This window comes from Hippopotamus amphibius, chromosome 10 (genome assembly GCF_030028045.1).
Source record: "Hippopotamus amphibius kiboko isolate mHipAmp2 chromosome 10, mHipAmp2.hap2, whole genome shotgun sequence".
Classification (NCBI taxonomy): domain Eukaryota; kingdom Metazoa; phylum Chordata; class Mammalia; order Artiodactyla; family Hippopotamidae; genus Hippopotamus; species Hippopotamus amphibius.
Genome location: NC_080195.1, coordinates 22,060,211 through 22,081,334, shown reverse-complemented (window position 1 = coordinate 22,081,334; position 21,124 = coordinate 22,060,211). Strand labels below are relative to the sequence as shown.

The following is a 21,124-nucleotide window of genomic DNA, read 5'->3' as shown; positions in this document are numbered from 1 at the left end:
ATTGCTATACCGTCTTTTCCTGTCATTAGTAGAGCAAATCAATCCTCCTAAATGGTAAGTCCAGGATTGTAAGGGAACTGAAACAGCTGCATGGGTTTTGGCTAGTGGCTAACTAGGTTCCCTTGTTCCCAGCTCTCCTGGAAACGTCCAGTGAGGAGCAATATCCAGGATCCTAATCTCTCCCTTCTAGAAACCGTACTTCACCTAACTCGTATACCTCCCTGGCAATAAAACCATCACGATAAAGCCTGTGTCATGCCACTTTCTTGAAGGCGTACGCCTTCTGGCTTTCCAGTCAGGAAGACCTAGGGGTAATGAGCACAGATGACTCCGTGGACCAGCTAGACAACGCCAGTGTGTGGATTTGGTGGCATCTGTGCATGTCCCCAGGGATCCCGGCAGGGGTGATCTCAGGCCTGGGGTAACGGGGCCACTGTGACTCTACTCCAGCCCACTGCTACCCGGCGGGAACACTGACCCAGTGTTATCTTAGGCGTTTTCAAGGGATGCTCAGACTCTAGAGTTTAATATGAGATGTCCTGATTTTCCAAGGTTGGCTCCACTTTTTAAAACATTGTGAAAGCCAGATAAAATGCATCTGAGGGCTGTGTTCAGCCTTCAGGCTGCCAGGGTGAGACGCCTGCCACCTGGGACGGGACCAGCATGCCGGTCTGCACGGGAGTCGATGAATGGAAGCAGGTGGAGTGTGTACTCTGAGGGCCCGCCTGGCTGCCCTCACCACGGAGGTGTGGGTGCTGCTGGTAGTCACATCAACTCCAGCCGGACTTCTCACTGCGTGTTGGCACGAGAGACAGCACGCTCACCGCACACGGGGCCCACGCGTGGAGAAGGTCTGCCCTGCGTGGCTGGAGAGGAGGGAGTACGACGGGGCACGGATCTCCACGTCTTCCTTTCTCCCTCTGCTGGGAAGGTGCCAGGCTGGACTGAGCAGCCTAGACGTCCCTGACTGGGTGGACTGGCGGGAGAGCTGTGGAGTGAGCCTTCCAGGTACACTCTCACTCAACGCAGACGTCCGTGGGGACACTGTATTGTGCGGGAATTGGAGAAAATGGCTGTCCAGTTTGGGTGTCCTCTCCCTGCCTGGCTAGACGCTCTCTCTCATCTCCTGCCGCTTCGCAAGCCTCCTACACACACACAACATACACAGGTGCTGCCCACTCCTGCTTCCTACCCTCACCTCCATTCACATACCAGCACGTTGGGCCTGGCATCAAAATCTCCACCGCCTCTTGCCCAACCCAAGTTTGCTCTAATTATCCAGTTCCAGGAGAGGGAAACTAGAAGCCACTTCTCCTCTAGAGCTACACTGTCTAATACAAGTATCACGTGAGCCACAAATGCAAGCCACAGTGTAATTTAAAATTTTCAAGTGGCCACATTTTAACAAGTAAAAAGAAACAGGCAAAAAAAAAATTAAATAACATATTTCATTTAACCCAATATACCCCGTCTCATTTCAACGTGTACTTGATTTTTTAAAAATTGTTAATAAGGTATCTGACATGTTTTTGTACTCAGCCTTTGAAATCTGGTATGTATTTTACACTGAGAGCACATCTCAATTTGTACCAGCCACATTTTGTGTTCAAAAGCCATTTGTTTAGATAACACAGCTCAGAACATAAAGACATTTCCTTAATATAGTGATCAAATTCTTACCTCCAAGTTTTTGTTAATGAGATGATCCAACTGCCTAAAATATCCTATACTGACATATTTGAATAAAATTCAAAATGTTTTTGACAAATTAAAATAGTTCATTGACTGTTACAAAGTGAATGTCAGCTAGGCTAAATGTAAAATTCTATATTCAGGCGCATAAAAGTCAGACATATAAATATAGAAGGAGGAGACTGGCTTGGCAATTCATGTAAAAAAAAAAAACAATCTGTGTTTAAGTTAGCCACAATCTCCTAAGACCCATACTGTAATAGGAATTTTTTTTAATTGCCACAGTCTATATAATAACCCAGTATATAGGAAATAATTGGTCAGATCTACTGCTGAACTAAGGAGTGTGTCAACCATGCTGAGGCCCAGGGCTCCAAACGATAAGATGCTCAGTATCACAGGATGTGTAAGAAGATGGAGAAAAGATCATTTACCAGCTTTCTTGGTTGCACTTTCTGATAAGCTCACTGGCATGAGAACTGAGTTGTCTGAAGCCATGTTTGACTTATAATTGAGGGTCACCAAGTAGCTTTCAAGGAGCTGGGTGCCATTATCTACAGGACTTGTGTTTGCTAGGTGGGGTGTTTATGATTGGGCAGGACCTGAACTGAACAGGGTGATAAAAACGACCAAGAATTGCTGCCAGCCAACCTTCCCAGCCCCACTCCACGCAACAGACACATACTTAGGGCGTGCCCATTTGAACGGGCATAAAATTATTAACCGGCTTAGGGTACCTATAATGTCTTCTTTTGGCCACGGCTAGGGAAGTGTGCTGAAGTTTAAGTATAGCATTTGAAGATAGACTTTTACCAACTGGAGTTTCTGGTGAGTAATGGAGACTATTGATACGGGTGATGAGCAGTTCGTTGATTATCTGAGAGTTTGAAGAATGAAAGATGTGTGACCTAAGAGAAGACTAAAGAACAGTCAAAGGAGTCTCATGTGAAACATGGAGGGGACTTTCCTGTTCTCTGATTCTCTGGATACCAACTGGGTACCCAACAACCAATGCAATTCTGACACTAACTACCAGGAGTTAGCTTCCGATCCCACAAGTTAAAGGATCTCTGTTGCCACAAGACTGCCCTCACTTCAGACACCAACATCAGACATAAATTTCTGCCTGACTTGGCTAAAAATTCAGAAGTTTCCATAACTACACCCCCCACCCCGGGTTCCATAATTTGCTAGAATGACTCACAAGACTCGGGAAAATTCTGCATTTACTCTAACAACTTATTGTAAAGGACACAAATGACCAGCTAGATGAAGAGGTACATAGGATGAAGTCTGCAATGGTCCTGAGTGCAGAAGCCTCTGTCTCTGTGGAGCTGGGGTGCCCCAGCCACCCAGCACATGGATGTGCTCACCAACTTGGTATCTCCCCAAACCCTGTCATTTATGCGTGTTTATAGGGGTTTCATTACTTGACATGATTAATTCGTCATTACTCATTGGTGATTGAACTCAATCTCCATCCACTATTCCCTCACCAGGGGTCAGGTCAGTGGGGCTGAAAGTCCCACCCTCTAATGTTGCCTTGGCTTCTGAGTGGCCCCCATCCTGAAGCTATCCAGGGCCCCACCTCAAGTCACCTCATTAGCATAAACTCAGATGTGATAGAAAAGGCTCATTACAAATAACAAAAGATGTTCCTCTCACTCAAGAAATTCCAGGGGTCTTAGGAGCTCTGTGCCAGGGCACCAGGGACAAAGACCAGATGCATTTCTTATTTTACCATGTTGTGATGGTTCATTTTGTGTGTCAACTTCACTGGGCTAAGACCTCTGGTAAAACATTATTTCTGGGTGTGTCTGTGAGGATGTTACTGGAAGAGAATCATTTGAATCAGTAGACTGAGTACAGAAGATCCACCCTCACCACTGTGGGCTGACATCATCCAGTCCCTCAAGGGCCCCAACAGAACAAAAAGGTGGAGGCAGGGAGAATTCTCTCCCTCTTCTGGAGCAGGGATGTGCATCTTCTCTTATGCTAGGACATCAGAGCTCCGGGGTCCCGGCCTCTGGACTCTGGGAGTTATACCAGCAGATCCCTGATTCTCAAGCTTTTGGATGTGGACTGAATTATATCACTAGCTTTCCTGGTTCTCCAGCCTGCAGAAGGCGGGGTGGTGCCGGAGCACCCCAGACATCTCAGCCTCCAAAACTGCGTGAGCTGGTTCCTATCATCAATCTCTTCTGACATGGAGATCTCTGTATGTCCTGTTGTTTCTGTTTCTAGAAAAGCCCGACTAATAGGCACACTTACATTATTCCCAGCATAAATTGCATGATGGAAGTTTTAAGGAGGCAAGTTTTAATTAGGCATCAGAAAGGACTTCCTGAAAATTAGAATTCCATTAGTTGAAAATTGGTTTTGTCCCTTGGGTAGTGAGACAATGAGCTCTCTCATCTCCAGATATAAAGCAGAGGGAGGCTAAACTTGTCAGGATTGTAGAGATTCTCACTTTCTTTCTTCTTTTCTTTTTTTTTTTTTGGAACAGTGAAGCCTCAAAACTTGGAGCTCTGTTTACCAACCTTAATATTCTAAACTATTAAAAAAAATTCAAAGGGCTAGGATTTACATTTTAAAAGAGCTGATCTTTTAAAATGTCAAAGTAGATACAGATCACATGGAGACATTTCAGGTTTTTCAGGTACCTTGCCAAATATCAACATGACACTGGGGGTTGTCCTCAACAGCAAGCAGGGTGAAGGGAAAAAGTACATGGAGTCAGCACTGCAGCTCCACACTGTTGCTATTGCTTCACCAGCACAATCCCCACCCCCAACTCTGTAAACTCCCGCACAGATTCCTAGCCAACAAGCAAAGAGTTAGGTCTGGGGGAAGTGTGGGGGACGGCCCAGGAAAATCTGACTAGTAAGGCGTGCAGAAAATCTCCCGTGCAATGGAAACTTACTGGTCAATGCTTTCCTTTGTCTTCAGGAAAACCCCTTAAACTAATTTGGTCAGAAGGTTACTAGCGGCTCTTTGTTTAGCCAGTGATTCCTCTCCACGAATGTATATAACTATGGGCAAATCAAAATTCAGGTTACCTTTGTTAAAAGATAAACAAGCATATTAAAATTTTTAAGAGTTTTTTTGAGCAAACGTCAATTGGAATCAACATGGCCAAACCGGAAGCAGCGAGCAGAACGCTACTGAGAGGAGGCAGGTGCGAGACATTTACGGGGAAAAGGCAGAAGCAAAGCCAGGAAATGATTTGATTGGTTGTAGCTTAAGCATTAGTCTTACGTGGAAAAGCTGTCTGTGATTGGATAACCTGAGGCATCTACAGGGTCAGGTTTGGGTCTGCTCACTCTGGCTGCTAAGGTATTAGAACCATCTCCATCGAATGGCCTCCCTGTTTTATTAACATTTCTACCTCTGTGGTCAAATACCTTTGATGACTGGACCCGAAAGCTGCTCCAGCATCACCGATCTTCAACCAGCTCCATTTTCAGAGTATAGATGTAATGAGATTGTTCTTCGGGGACAAGCTGTCCAGAGTACTGCCACCATGTGCTTCTAGAACAGAAAGTACACATTAATAGGTACTTAATATGTCCGCTTAGAAGGACGACTTATTTCCAAAAGGCCTCTGTATTTCCAAACCCAATGGTCACTTCTCTGAACTCATCTTAGCCTCTCAACAGCATTTAATCTAGCTTACCATTCCCTATTTCTTGACTTACTTTGTTCCCTAGGCTGCTGCTTCTTTTTTTTTTTAGAACTTTTATTGAGACACAATTGACATACAATAAACTGCATATATTTAAAGTGCACAATTTGAGTTTTTTCTTATTAGTAATGTATATACGGCACTCCCAATCTCCCAATTTATCCCACCCCAACCCTCGTTCGCCTCCCACCCCCCCAGCCCCCCGCTTTCCCCACTTGGTGTCCATATGTTTGTTCTCTACATCCGTGTCTCTATTTCTGCCTTGCAAACCGGCTGGTCTGTACCATTTTTCTATACTCCGCATATATGTGTTAATATACGATATTTGTTTTTCTCTTTCTGACTCACTTCACTCTGTATGACAGTCTCTAGGTCCATCCATGTTTCTACAAATGTCCCAATTTCGTTCCCCTTGGCTTCCTTGAGAAAGGGGCATGGCCCCCTTGTGGTAGGTGTACCATTGTTCCAACTATTCACTGCTCATCCCTGTGAGAGGATTATACACCCTCACCCTAAACGCAACAAGCTTGACCATGGAAAGTAAATGGAAGAGAAAGAGGCCACATTCCTCCATGTGTTTAATGTATGGGATTCAGGAATTCCTAACATCACCTCCTCTAGCTACAGCTGATATCTGAAATGAATATTCACAATTTCTTCATTTTATCTTAGGACACATCGAGTTGCAAATCCTCTTGGGTGAAGAAAACCCTTAAAGGAAGAAGGGAATTAACATTTATTGCATACCTAGTTCTGTACAAGAAACTTTACATGTATTATTTTATCATCACAATCAGCTCATTATTCCCATTTTACAGATAGGAAAACAACAGCTCAAGGAGGTTAGGTAAATTTAACTCTTACCAACAGTCAAACAGATAGTAATGAGTCACTGGGATTAGAACCGAGTGTGTGTGTGACCTAAGCCATAGTTATTTCTACACTACAATGCTGGCTCCCTGCTTGGTCATATACCTCTGGGTTAGAACAAGATTGTAGTGGGGAGTAGAGTGCAAAGAGGTTAGCAGATGCCTCATGGATGGGCCCTGTGGACCCAGGATGTGGAAGGAAGCTGGTCATATTGATTTAGAATCCTAGAAGATTAGAACTGGAAAGAACCTAAGCTATCACATGGTCCAACCAAGCAACTTTACACGTAATGAGACTGAGGCTCAGAGAAGGGAAGTAATCTTTCCCAATGTGGGAGGATAATTATTTAGATATTTTACTAGGAAGATTTTGCTAGATTATCCTATGATTACAAACAACCTTAGGCCCCAAATCTTAATAGATTTATTTCTCACTTGCATTACACATTGGCTGTGGGTTAGAACCAGACTACAGCTCTGCCCAAGTTGCAAGTTGGTTGCAGGTTTGTTCTGCAAGAATCAAGGCTGAAGGTTCTAGGGCATTCCTTGTTTTATCATGCTTTGCTTTACTGCACTTCACAGATACTACATTGTTTACAAATTGAAGATTTGTGGCAACCCTGCATCAAGGAAGTCTATCGGCGCCATTTTCCAACAGCATTTGATCACTTTGTGTCTCTGTGCCACATTTTGGTGATTCTTGCAGTATTCCAAACCCTCCACCAGCAAAAAGATTCACTAAAGGCTCAGATGATGGTCAGCATCTTTTATCAATAAGGTATTTTAAATTAAGGTATATATGTTTTTAAAGACATAACGCTATTGCACACTAATAGATTACAGTTTAATGTAACCATAACTTTTATATGCACTGGGACTCAAAATTCGTGTGACTCCTTTTATTGCAATATTCGCTTTTTTGTGGTGGCCTGGAACTAAATCTGTAATATCTCTGAGATATGCCTTTGCATGGAACATACTATTTTCATGGCAAAGGGAAAATGTAAGGGGAGCTAGTGGAAACACAGTGCTCAGACAGGCATCATGTCACATCTGCTCATCTCCCACTGGCCAAAGCTAAGCCTGACATCATTGGTGGCAGGAAATATATATTTTTCACAATGGAACATGGCAAACCACATAGCAGTGTGCAGGGTGTCTAACCCTCTTGCAGAAAGAGAGAGTGAATAATTGGGAACACTAACACAATCTACCACATATATTAATTTGTGTTTCATTCACAGTGAACTTTATTGTTTTCAGTGAAGATGGTAGCCCAACCATTGCATTTGCTGGCCTCAAGAAGGGCTTGTGTTGCTAAGGTCAAGTATAACTTGCTGGTTTAGATTTTGGAAAGCCAAAGATTTTGAGATGTCTCTGCGGGGCAGGGCATGAGGAGAAAGGTGAATGCCTTGGAAAGAGCAAAAGGTTGTGAGAGTTAACGAGAGAGATTTTATTCCTCAAGCTGGAAAAAGGAAGAGGGTTTTGGGGAGAGGCGTGGCGAGGTCTCAAGAGTTGTGGTCTCACCTGGTCTCAAGAGTTGTGAGAATCAGCTGAAACTTGCTAGGAGAGCGGGCAAGACTCAGAGGAGCCTGCCTCTTAGGTGTTCTTGGGGAAGCCAGGGTACCAGCCTTGATGAAAAGCCCAGCTTGGTGCAAGCTTGGTTCTCCATGTGCTCAAGGAACAAATGTCCTCTCCAAAGGTATCGGATGACCTAAGACCCCAAGGACCTTCACAACGGTCTGGGATGTGGAGCAGAAGGGGACCCACTGCACATTAAAGTTACTACCAATCCAGTGGGATGGGAGCAGAATACATTTGATTTAAAAAAATAAAATGAGTGAGACATTTCTTCTATCTCATATTATGGAATAAAATTCATTCATCAAGATCTCACAGCTAGTAAAGGATAGGACAATTCTTTATAGATTCCTTTAGACAAATGTTTGTCATTTTCTATGCTAGGCCCTTCTTATTAGTTTCCTAGAGTTTTCATAACAAAGTACCACAAACTATGTGGTGCAGACAACAGAAATTTATTGTCTTATAGTTCTGAAGGCTGCAAGTCCGAGGTCAAGGCAGGGCCATGCTCCCTCTAAAGGTGCTAGGGAAGGACCCATTTCCAGCCTGTCTCCAAGCTTCTGGTAATTCCCTAGCTGTGGCCGCATAACTCCACTTGTCACAAGTTGTTCTCCCTGTATGTGGATCTGTGTCCAAATTTCCCCTTTTTTATAAAGGACACGAGTCTTATCAGATTAGGGGTTCACTCTACTCTGGTATGACCTCATCTTAACTAATTACATCTGCAAAGACCCTATTTCCAAATAAGGGGACATTCACATGGGTTAGAACTTCAACCTATGAATTTGAGAGGGACACAACTCAACCTCTAATACCCTCTGAGAGGCACTGGGATGTGATGCCACCGAGACAGTCAGGGACCCTGACCTCATGGGGTCAACCAACCAGGGGAGGACAGACACTGAGCCCATGATTGCGAATGTGAGTGCGAGTATGAGGCAGATCACGGGTCTTTCCATTTCATCTTCCTGCCTCTTGGCCATTGGGAGCTAGTCTTCCAGTTAAATGAACATCAGCAATGCTCTTGGGAGCCTCTATGGATATATAATGTGTATTCTCAAGGAAGTTGTTAGAAGAGAAATTAGGATTTGCCATATTTTTAGCCATCCAGCATCTGAACCCCCTTCTCAACTTCTGCCTTCGTGTGAGCCTTCAGGGAAAGTAGCAGGGAGATGAGGCTACAGCCAAAATACAGCCATGATACAGCCATGACTCACTCTTGCCTAAGAATCTGAGTCTGGAGCGACGACTCCTAGGAGCAGCGACAATTGAGAATTCATCCTGGTGGCACCACTGTCAGCATTCAGGGTCCCAGGACACCCACGCAAGCAGCAGTGCTGGAAGCAGCACCCTCAGCAGTCTGTAGCCACTGTGCAGTGTTTTAGCCAACGACCCAACTTCCCTTGGTGGATTCTCCAACCTCGCTGTTAATTCTGTGAACTCCCCCATATTCTACCAATAAGTTCCTTTTCTTCTTACAATAACTGAAGTGTGTTGTTTGCAAGTGCTGAAGGGGCATGAATAATTACAGATCCACAGGTAAACAGAGCTGGCTTCATCCAGCCTAGGAGGAGATAAATCTTACGTTGAGATTCTTCAGCTGCAGAGGCAGCCTGTATAATCCATCTCCCTCTGCCTCTCCAAGAAGTTGGCGTCCTTTACACATTCTAAACTGCTTATCCTTTCACTCTGCTGAGCTGTTCTTTAGAAGACCTGCAACGGAAAAGGAATAGATTTTGATGAAGAAATGGAGAAGACGGAGTGGTATTTAAGATGGTGGCAAATGGTGAGAGCTCAGTGTAAAAGCCAAAGGCAACCATCTTGCCCATTATAGACTGAAGCCTCTCAATCAGGAGTGTTTCTTTTTAGTTTGCTGATGTCACGCTTCTTTAGTTTGTTTACCACAGCAGCATCTCTGAACATAGCTGAGTCAAGTCCAGTTAGCCACGGTCACATAGAGAGTTTGGAATGAGACACAACCAGCCTGGACCTGGCCCCTGAGGGATGAAGGGGAAATAGCTGCAAGTGTGGGGACCAGGCTGGTGTGGATGAGAAAATCTAGCAAGCAGTGTGCTTGGTGTTGAGGCTGCCTGTGACTGACATAAGGCATGGCACCCCTTCCCTAGAAAATGCGCAGCGGGGAGCGGGGAGGGTCCTGACTCCCCGCAGGCAGGCAGCCATTAGATAAACAACGCAGTAGGAAGCATAGACCCAAATCTTGAATGGAGAAGAAGATGGAGTTTAGAACTCCTGTGGAGTTCAATCCAATCAGAGTCCAGATTCTAAAGAGACTGCAGAACGCTTGGGTTTACATGATGGTGATGCAGAGAAAGAGAAACCAGGGCAAATGCCAGTCATCAGACTTGGGACAAAGGAAGGCAGGGTCAGCAACCAAAAGTGGATTTGATATGAGTACTAGAACCTTCCATCTCTGCTGTTTTTGTCAAGCTCATTGCCGGGGGAAAGAAAGCAGCAGGGCCAGGCTCCTGAATGGAGGCCACATGCTCACATACAAAAAGGATGCTGCAAAGACTGGTCAGCCACTTGTAATGCAACTTGCCTCACTCACTCCTTCCTGCCAAATTTCACAGCATTAGAAATCCAGGAGAATCCTACAGAAGGAGCTGGCCGAGGTCCCATCTAAAGACCTATAAGAAAAGCAGAAGCACTCCAAAAGAGCCATTTTCCTTTATTTATTTTTGGGAAAGAGATTCCAAATCCTTCTGTTGCTGTTCTACTGTTTATTTTCTACTCTTGTTTTGCGTCTGACTCAAAGCTCTCAACTTTGATTAAAATCGGGTCGATGACTTCATGTGTTTACTTTTTAGTACACTCAAAGAAATTCCTTATTTGCTTCAAGCTTGAGAGTACGCCACCTAATTCAAATGGAGAGTGTATGTATTGTGTTCTGGGTTTTGAGGATTCAAAAATGAAGAAAATATAGTCCCACCTTTGGGAAACTTACAGTGTAATTTGTAGCTGCCTTTTCTTAAGACAGATCAATCCCCATTCTTACAAACTTGTTCAGCATCTTAGAAAGGAGAGGAAATTGGAATGGAAAAATTAAAAGATAAGGGGAAGGACAAGAAAAGTTAAAAAAAAAAAAAAAGCAGTGGTGAGCCCCATCATTCCTATTTCTGAGCTTGGCTGTCTCCCGACACAGACGACTAGGACTACCACAGCGGGACTCCTCCTGGTCCACACCATTCATTTCACAGCAATCTGACGCACACAAAGAAAGCCAGTGTGATTTACTCCCTGACTGACTGACTGACACATACAGGGTGGTATGTGTGTAATAAACTGTTACCCATAGGACTTGCCTCATTTAATGACAACAAGAGGAACAAAGATACACAAACACATCTACATCTCCTTTCCCCCAACCTGCTACATACACATAGGTGTAGAAAGCTTTATAAGTATAAAACCAAAGGCAAAATATTAGACAGGAAATTACTTATATACCCATCTTCGATGTAGCAAAAAGCAATGAGAAGCAAAAGTACAAGGCAAATGACCATTGACGACATAAGAGCTCTTACCTACAGAGAGAGCTCTAATAATTCAAGAATAAAAAGACTAACACAATAGCTAAATTGACATGAGATTAATAGAAATCCACAGAAGAAAAAACATAAATACTAAACGTTTATGGAAAAAATATTCACTCTCCCTAGTAATTTAATTAAAATGGTAATTATAGCAAAATTATAACAAATGAGATCTCAATTTTCCTTTATTAAATTGACTGATATTTTATACAGATCTCATTGTTACCAAGGATATGGAAGCTCTCCAAGGGCTATTTACGTTGAACTGGTTGTGCTTTATTACACCAGTTCTTAAGCTCTAAGTCAGCAGAACACTCCAGGGTGTTCCAGGACCAAAATCTGTGACCAGTGGTTTTCTTTCCTCAAAAACAGTCAAGCTAAAGGAGGAAATGTGCAAAATTATATGCTTTTCTCCAACATATGTCTTATAAGGCCTTTAGAACTTGCAAGAGTAAAAGGACAAAATCAATTAACAAGATGCAAGCAAATACGAACATAAAAACCTTGAAACAGCCCATCTTCGTAGTTCAAGAGTTTGCTGGGCTTCATTTTTGTTGATGTTGCTTGTGGACTTTTGTGTTTATGATTTTATGGCGCAAAGATCATACGACCATACTTTCTGCTGATAAATTATTCCTACTTCACATGATGGGATTAAACATAAATATTTCATGTTACTCCCCAGGGAACACCACGATTTCCACATGTCTCTTCACTCCAGCCTCTCACTAATCCCTTCAATAGATATTCATAGAGCTCCCTCCACGCTGGGCAGAGTTCTGGGGACTGGAGATAAAATCATGAGCAAATTAAAGTCTCCTTTCTCACGGAGCTTACATTCTTGTGGGAGAAAACAGACCATAAACAATAAGAGATAAATCTCTAACATGACAGGTGGTGATAATGAAAGCAGAAGAAAAATTCAGCAGGATGAGAAGGATAAGGAGCATTGGGGGAAGTGGGAGAGGGGATGAGATGGCTGTAATTTACAGGATGGTGAAAGAGGGTCTCCCTAATAAGGGGATGTTTGAGCAGAGTCCACAAGAGAGGAATGGATAAGACATGCACTTATCCGAGAGAAGAATGTTCCGATTAGAGGGAAGAGGAAGTGTAAAGGTCCTGAGGTGGGAGCATGCTTAGCATGTTCAAAGAAGAGCAAGGAGGCCTGTTTGGGCAGAGCAGAGAGAGGGGGTGATAGTGGTGGGTGATGAGGGCTGATAAGTAGCAGGGGGTGGACAGATTATACAAGGCTTTATAGGTAGAGTTCATACATCTCATTTGCCTGAGATAGCCCTGTTTATGCCTACCGGTCTGGGATAATTTGCAGTAACTCCTTCTTTCATTTTAAAAATGTCCCTGTTGGGACTTCCTAGGTGGCGCAGCGGTTAAGAATCCGCCTGCCAATGCAGGGGACATGGGTTCGATCCCTGCCCCAGGAAGATCCCACAATGCCATGGAGCAACTAAGCCCATGTGCCACAACTATTGAGCCTGCACTCTGCAGCCCGTGAGCCACAACTATTGAGCCCATGTGCTGCAACTACTGAAGCCCACGTGCCTAGAGCCCATGCTCCGCAACAAGAGAAGCCACCATAATGAGGAGCCTGTACACCACAGTGACGAGTAGCCCCCACTCACAGCAATTAGAGAAAGCCTGTGTGCAGCAACGAAGACCCAACACAGCCAATAAATTAATTACTTAAAATTTTTTTTAAAAGTCCCTGTTTATAGGATAAATTACATGGTTACTCTACTTATGGACCATTGTATGGGTTTTGCCTTTTGCTCTAGGCAAAGGAAAAAGCCACTGAAGCATTTAAAGCAAAGAAACAATATGCTATGACTTTCATCTAGAAGCAAAGCGGCACTGGTGGAAAGCAGGGAGATCAGCTGAAGCCTCGTGCAATAGTCTAAGCAAAAATAATGGTGGTTTGGGCTGGGACAGAATAGAAGGTAAGGCTTAGAGGATGGACTTACAGATCCCACTGGAGAGTGAGAGGAAGAGCAGAGTCATGAGGACTCCAAAGGAATGTGTTTGGAACCCCTGATTAATTATATATTTGGTTTCCACAGAACCTTCATATATCATGGAACCTGCTTGCTTGAAGTGTAGGTCTTGGTACATTCACTGTTGAGGGGAACAAAACATTCATCACCAAAAACAGATAATCTAGTACATAGAGATTATGGTCTGAGAGCTCAAAGACCCACAAAATGAGGAGTAAATGTATTATTGACATCTTTCTGGGGTCTCAAATCATAACTGGCACAGGCTGTATAGAGCAGTTCAGGGCTGTTCAAAGCTGTTGGTGATTCACACAAGGTGATGTGTCTCAAAGGACAGATGCTTAATCAGCTTTCAGACTTCACAGGAGGAACTAATCTTCAGCTTTGGGAGAAAATGCTGCTTGCTGAACCTGGTTAACTCCCTTTTTGCTGCAGACGTAATTCTACATGGCCGTTTTCCAGCAAAAGAAGACACATACGGTAGATGATTTCTGCTTGGCACCAGGGTCTCAGTGATGATGAGTCTCTTCTGCCCTTTAGGGTTGAAGAAGCATCACTGAAGACTGAAAACGTTGTCAAGTGGCTACGTGTGACATAGGCTTTGTCCACATCCCCAAAACTATAAAAAAAAAAAAGTTGAATAGTATTGAATAACTCAGAATCTTATTTAATATAGAACTTTGATGCCATGTTAATGATATTTTCTGATCACTTCCTTAAGAACACTATAGCACATTTATTTGCCTTTCTGTTTAACTAATGTGAAATATAGTAAACACTGTGTTACTAGAATATGCCTGTCACTGCCCTCTGCTAGTTCTCTCTCCACTGACTTAAGGCAAGTTTAACTAATGAGAAATACAGTAAACACTGTCCTACTAGAATAAGCCTGTCATTGCCCTCTGCTAGTTCTCTCTCCACTGACATTTCTTCCTTTTTATTTCCATTAGAGAAGTTTTACGGATTTCATCAGAGATTTTTCACCTTTCTATTTAGGCATATCCTGGGTGTTTTTATAGTTTCATCACTACTGTGAATGGATATTTTTTCCATTACATTTTCTAACAGATAATTGCTATTCGAGGAAAAGTACCTGCCTTTCGTACATAACTTTCTCTACATTTTACTGATCATACTTTTGGTTTCAATATTTTTTCAGCTGATTTTCTTGAATTTTCTATGTATGAAAATATATCATTAGGATATAATCATGTTTATGTCATCCCGCTGACTATAGTCTCCGTAACAAGGCTGGAATGCTGGTAATAATGGGGGGGGGGGGCATTCTTGCCTTGCTCCTGACTTTTATAGGGATTCTTTGTTAGCTCATCACTGAACGTGACAGTTGCTACTGGTTTCTGCTATGTACTCTCTGCCGAATTAGGGGAGCTTCCTTTGGTTCTCACTATACCAAGAATTTTAATTAGCATTAGTGGGAGGCCTTAGGGCACCAGTGAATCACAGCCTATCTGTTCCCCACGTTGAGTGTGGAACCTTCTCTGAACCCAAGAATCAGACTGATGCAGATCAAAACACCAGCGTAACTGGCAAGACGAAATGGACAAGGTGGTGTAGATATTGTGGGCTCAGTTGGCTTCCTAATTCTTCACCTGGGAAAGAAATCTTCCTAACTCCCCACCTGTCCTGAGCATCCAGGACAAGGCAGGTCATAGCAAACCTCCTCCACAGAGGCACCACTGCCCTGGTAAACACAATACCACACGGAGGAAAGCATTCCAAAAAGGAGCCTCCCTCGCAAGTAAGAACATTTAAAACAGAAAACGCAGAAGGGGCAGAGCCAAGACTTTTCATGAAAACTCACCAGACATTCTCAAGGGAGAAAGATACAGAGAGAGGACAGACACATTACTCTCAGGAGGCCCGTCACAAAAATGGCAGCCCGATTTTGTCCAAAGATCGTTAGGTATCAGTATTAGTCATCTATGGCTACATAAGAAGTTGCCACCAACTCAGCTGCTGAACACAACACGCATGTACGGTTTCACAGCTTCTGTGAGTATGTCTGGGCATGTCTCAGTGGGTCCTCTGCTTGGGATCTCTTATCAGGCTGCAATCGAGCTGTTGGCTAGAGTTGGAGTCTCATGTGAAGGCTCACGTGGGGAAGGATCCGCTTCCAATATCAGTTACATGGTTTTTGGCAGATCCAGCTGGCTCTTGGCCAGAGGCCACCCTCAGTTCCTTGTCCCATGAGCCTCCCCAACATGGCAACTTACTTCCTCAAAGCCAGCAAGAGAGTCTGCTGACAAGAGGAAAGTCAGAAAACTTCTGTAATTTAACCAATGGCATGCCATCCTCTCAATGTTGCTGAATTCTGTTGGTTAGAAGCAAGTTGTACTTAATAGGAGGAGACGACATAGGTGTGAACCCCAGATGACAGGGACCACTGGGGCCATCTTAGAGGTTGCTGACCACAGGCATCTATAAATAAGATATAACTAATACACTGAAAAATTCTGAGCTATCCTTAAATTCCTGAAAGAAAAGCTGCTTGAATCATGACATGTTCCTCTTTTAATTGTTTGATTAAATTTCGGCTAATGTTTTATTTAGTATATTTACATATATATATATTTTTTTTTATCTGGTATACAATTTTTATCATTTTTACTGGGTTTGGAATCTGGAGTATGATAGCCTAAAAAGTTGAATTGGTAAGTGTCCATCTTTTTTCACACTCTCACAAAAGTTAACAACATAGGAATTATCAGGTTCTTTTGAAGTTTGAGAGGACCCTCCTGTACCACCAACTGGAAGTAAATTTTTAACAAAATTGTCAGTCTCTGATTGTTGGTATATTTAAGTTTTACATATTACGTTGTCAACTTTGATATTTTAAGTTTTCCTTAAAAGAATGCATTTTATCTAGGCATAAATATTCCCTCATAATTTTAAAGTCTCTATATCTGTAGCTATATTTCCCTTTCTCACTCTTCTTGTATGAATATATCTTCTGAAGTGTTTTCTTTGCTAGATTTACTAGTAATAGTCTCTCTTGATGTTTAAAAAAAACAGCTATACAGTTTTAAACTTTCTCTTTTCTAATTCTTTACAAATGTATTTTTCCAACTTTATTTTGGTCATTTTTTTAAAACTTCTTGAGTTAAATTTTAGTTAATTTTCCATGTTTCTTATTTGATCACAAGATAATTTAAGCCTCTGTATTTTACTCTGAGTGTGGTTTGGCTGTATCAATACCTATAGGTTCTGATGTGTGCTATTTCCATTTTATTATCTCTAAGTAGTCTGGATTTTAGATTTTATTTCCTCACCTATTCAAGAGGTATGATAAAAAGTAGAGTTTTGATATAATTTTTAAGTTGTTAGACCATTTTTGTCATCCTCTAATAGTTAATTTCCAGTTTATATTAAAATCAAATAATATGTCCTGTAATAATACTAATTTTTGCACTTTATTGAGATTCTCTTTGTGGCTTAGTACATTATCAACTTTTGCAAGTGTTTATTGGGGATTTGAAACAATTGTAAAGTACAAAAATTTTATGTATACAATTTAGTTTACTACATATTCAAAACATTTACGGTCTTATTTAATCTTTAAACTACTCAATCTGTTTTAATACTAAAAGAGTAATATTAAAATTTACCACTAATACTGAGATCTATTAAATTCTCATAAGCCTCCCAGTAGTTTTATTGCCTTATGTACATTTTTGCTATGTTAATCAATGCATGAAGTTTTATAACTATAGGTTTTGTATATTGTATTTTTTATTATTTCTAATATCATCTTGTCCATTTAGATCCTTTTGTTCTTAATTTTACTTTGTGTGATAATCTTGCCAACCTGCTATATTTTTATTATGCTTTCCTAGTATATCTTTTCCCACCCCTTTATTTCAAACCTTATTGTTACTTTTTTTAAGGTACAATCTTGTAACAGTTATGCAGCTAAATTGTTTTTGAAACAATCTTTGTTTTGGTTGGGATTTTAACCCATTAGTGTGGATTGCTCTTACTTACTTGAGCTAACTGTTAGAAATATAGTACAAATATCTTGGACAGATGAGGGGGTGGGCTCATATATCCCATAAACATTTCTCTCTCTTTTTCCTGTTTTAGCCAGAGCTGGTCCTGAAGAAAATGATCAACTCTGCACTGAACAAATGTACGACTTTGGGGGGCAACCAAACAGGGTGTTAACTGCCTCAACTTTGATCTGCTGTCGGCATCCTATGCATAAATGCAGTAGAGGCACAGAGCAGAGGCCTCTGGGCCAGTGTTCTCATGCCAGAAACTACGCTGACAATAGTTCCACGCATCTCAACTCCTCTGCAGTGATGATTGATGTGATCACAGTGTTGCTCTACAGCCTGTCTTAAAGGGCCCAGGCCAATGGTTTTAGGGTATTGGAGTACAAGGAACTACTGAGAATGCTGCATTTGTCAATTCTGTCTTTAACAAAGCGATGGCATCCTTGCTCAGGACAATCTCGATAAATCTCCAGGTCTCCAGAAACCCTTTGTATCCTCCATCATCCTGACTTCTTCAGAAAGTGGGCAGAAGTCAGTGCTTTGCATGTTGAGAGCTCTGATGGTTCCCTATTCTATTAATATAAAAATTAAACTAGATGAAAAGACAACGTGACTGTATTGAAAAAAAAAAAGATGGATTGGCTAACAATCTTCTTTCGTTCTGTTTGAAATACTCTAAGTAAAATCAGAGAAAGAAAAGATGATATATTTTTATTCCACTCCCAACATTCCTACAAAAATTACTTTAAAAAAGCCTCTAATAAATGTGGAATCCTAAGTAAGAAATAAGACAGCCTTGTGATGTCTCTGGAAGAATAAATGGTAAAATTTGCATTACCACAGAAAGTTACTAAGGGTGATATTATGAGAAGGAAAAGTAGGGATTTTTTAAATGACATTTTAAAATTCACGTGTAATTTCTCACTTGTGTGACTAAGTCCAGGCACTTAAGGTAAGATGTTAAACTAGTTTATGTATATTCTAGGATTGAGCAGGTAAGTAAATATACGAAGACAAGAGTTCTCATTGTCAGAGAAAGGAGTTACAAATGAGAAAGGAGGAAGGTAAGAAGGAGCCCTACGGGTTTGGATTGGAACTGGAGACAGTAAGCACCTATGGTTTTTAATATGTGTACATATAGAAACAAAGGTGTCTGTAACACATACATTTATTAGCTCTGCCCACTGGGAGGGCTAGAAGTAATGACACCCCAATAGCAATGAGAACAATCATCTCCAAGATCTTAGACTTTCAACACCATTCTCCAAGAAAAAGAACAGTCTTCCTTCAAGCAATGGCTGATTCCAGGGCTGGAGCAGGGTAAGAACAAGATGAGCTTGGAACATCTTGATACGTCAGAAAGTAGGAAAGAAAGTGCCTGACGAATTATAAGGACATGTCAAAAAGGACATGGAGACACAGGAACTGCTTTGAAGGGGCTCCCAAAGGCCAAACCAGGGGATAACACGAACAAGAAAATAAATGATGGTAGTAATGGATTGATAGCTCATAGAAAACAAATAAGACTCCATGAGCCCTTATAATTTTAAAATAAATAAATAAGAGAGAAAAGGAAGCTCTTCCTTACTGTACAATTTCAACTAAAAAATACAGAAGGAAAACTCACCATCTGGAAAAACACCCCAGTAATAATTGCTTCAGGTAGGAATCATCAAAGGATGCTAAAAGGAATAAGTGAATGTATGATGAAAAACAGGATATTTAGTCTCAAAGTATCTCCTCATAAGAGACTTAGTATTTACAAAAGGGAAAAAATAACTAGGTAAAAAGAATGAAATTTTGCCATTTGCAACAACAAACTGGAGGGTATTACGCTAAGTGAAATAAGTCAAAGACCAATACTGTATGTTATCACTTACATGTTGAATCTAAAAATTAAAGCAAACTAGCGAGTACAACAAAAAAGAAACAGACTCACAGACACAGAGAACAAACTAGTAGTTACCAATGGGGAGTGGGAAGCAGGGAGGGACAAGACAGGGATAAGAGATTAAGAGGAACCAACTACTAAGCATAAAATAAATAAGCTACAAGGATATATTGTACAACACAGGCAATATAACAAATATTTAATAATAACTATAAATGGAATACAAACTTTAAAATTGTGAATCACTATGTTGTACACTTGAACATATAATATTGTACATCAACTATACCGCAATTAAAAAACAAAACTATGTAAAGGAGGAGCCGAGGAGACACCACCTTAACCAAAGTGAACCTCACCAGTAATGGGACATTTCTGATACACGTGCCGAAGATACACAACCTGAATCTCATCACGAGGCACCACTAGGCAAACCCAAATTGGGGGATATTCCACAAAATAACTGGCCTGTACTCTCCAGAAGTGTCAAGGTCATGAAAGACAAAGAAACATGGAGGAAACAGTGCAGATAAAAGGAAACTAAGGGGACAGGGAAATTAAATTCCACGTGAGATCCTTGATTGGATCCTGGACCAGGAAAAGAACATTAACGGGCCAAGTGGCAAAGTCTGAACACCTAAGGATGAGCTCTTAGTACTGTATCGAGGTTAATCTCCTGACTTTGATCATTGTACTGAAATATTCCCATAGTTGTGACCGTGTCAGGGTTAAATCTGGAGACTCTGGGTGAAGGATATACAGTACTTTTTTGTATTTTTTTTAAACCCTGAAAGTATTTAAAAATAAGAGTTTAAAAAGGGGGAAAAAATGCTCCCAGCAATACTCTTCTGTGGATAAACAATACATCCTTGCCTCTTGCCTTTTCCATGCGGTTTTGAACTTGGGAGTTTGCTGGGCTGTGAGATTCCCCACACCTTACAGCACTTATAACCATGTGTTTAGGCTCCCGAGACTGAGTCCAGATGAGGTGATACACAGCACAGACGCAGTCTGGGAAAAGGAAAATTCTTGTCTTTTTTTTTTTCCTCACTGTATTTTCTTCCTGCTATCTGGCCACATGAGCTTTAGGCTGCAACTAAAACTAGGTGGGATCCAATCTCTTCAATATACAGCCTGACAAAAGACACTTTCGGGAGCAAGTTCAGGCCACGAGTTGAGATTTCTGTGGATGCTGGGCTGGGATGGGGGACAGGGTGTGGCTCCCAGCCCCTCATCCCCCACTTGGAAAAATTCTGCTGGTCTCAAGTCTGTATTCAGACAGACAAACCCTCAGGTGTTCTGTGACAGGAGACCAAGCATCCGCCTTCGGCACAGGATGAAACCGATTCTGGTCCCCGGGGAAGGGGCTCGCCTCTGTGGAGCGTCCAAAGGCAGGAAAGAGTGCTGAGGGAGAGCGCCCAAGAGCTGAGACCAAACCTCCTCCCTCCACTGGCATCTGGTTACTGTACACATTCTCCTGCAAGACCACATTTCTGCTGGGATTAAGAGGTTTCAGAAGTTTATACTTTATATTCTCATTCCTTAGAGACAGAAGGCCTGGTTTTTCATTTCATCTATATGAAACTCGTTTCCCTTAGACCCAGTGTTTGCTTTTTCTTGATATGAGTTGTTTGGGTTGTGGGCTCCATTTGTACTAAACCTAATAGATTTATTCTGTTATCCTTGCCTACATGAAAAAAATGCGGCGTACATTAATTCCTCTCTGAATCATTGCGGGTACAATGATGTATGGTCATTACCATACAGGTAACATTAGGAATAGCCGTGTCTCATAACTGGGAAGTAAGCAACCATGGGTCACAGTGCATGTTT

General features: G+C 41.8%; 1 long non-coding RNA gene across 1 annotated transcript in view; it reads right to left on the bottom strand.

Moving 5' to 3' along the window:
* LOC130830373 (uncharacterized) overlaps positions 1-10,959 on the bottom strand; it is a 40,107-nt gene extending 29,148 nt beyond the window's left edge. Inside the window, exons 1-3 of the long non-coding RNA XR_009047785.1 lie at positions 10,793-10,959; positions 9,413-9,540; positions 5,097-5,223 (exon numbers count right to left, since the gene is read on the bottom strand). This is a non-coding gene — a long non-coding RNA (uncharacterized LOC130830373). The remainder of the gene's footprint in view (positions 1-5,096; positions 5,224-9,412; positions 9,541-10,792) is intronic.
* Positions 10,960-21,124: the final 10,165 nt, after the last annotated feature.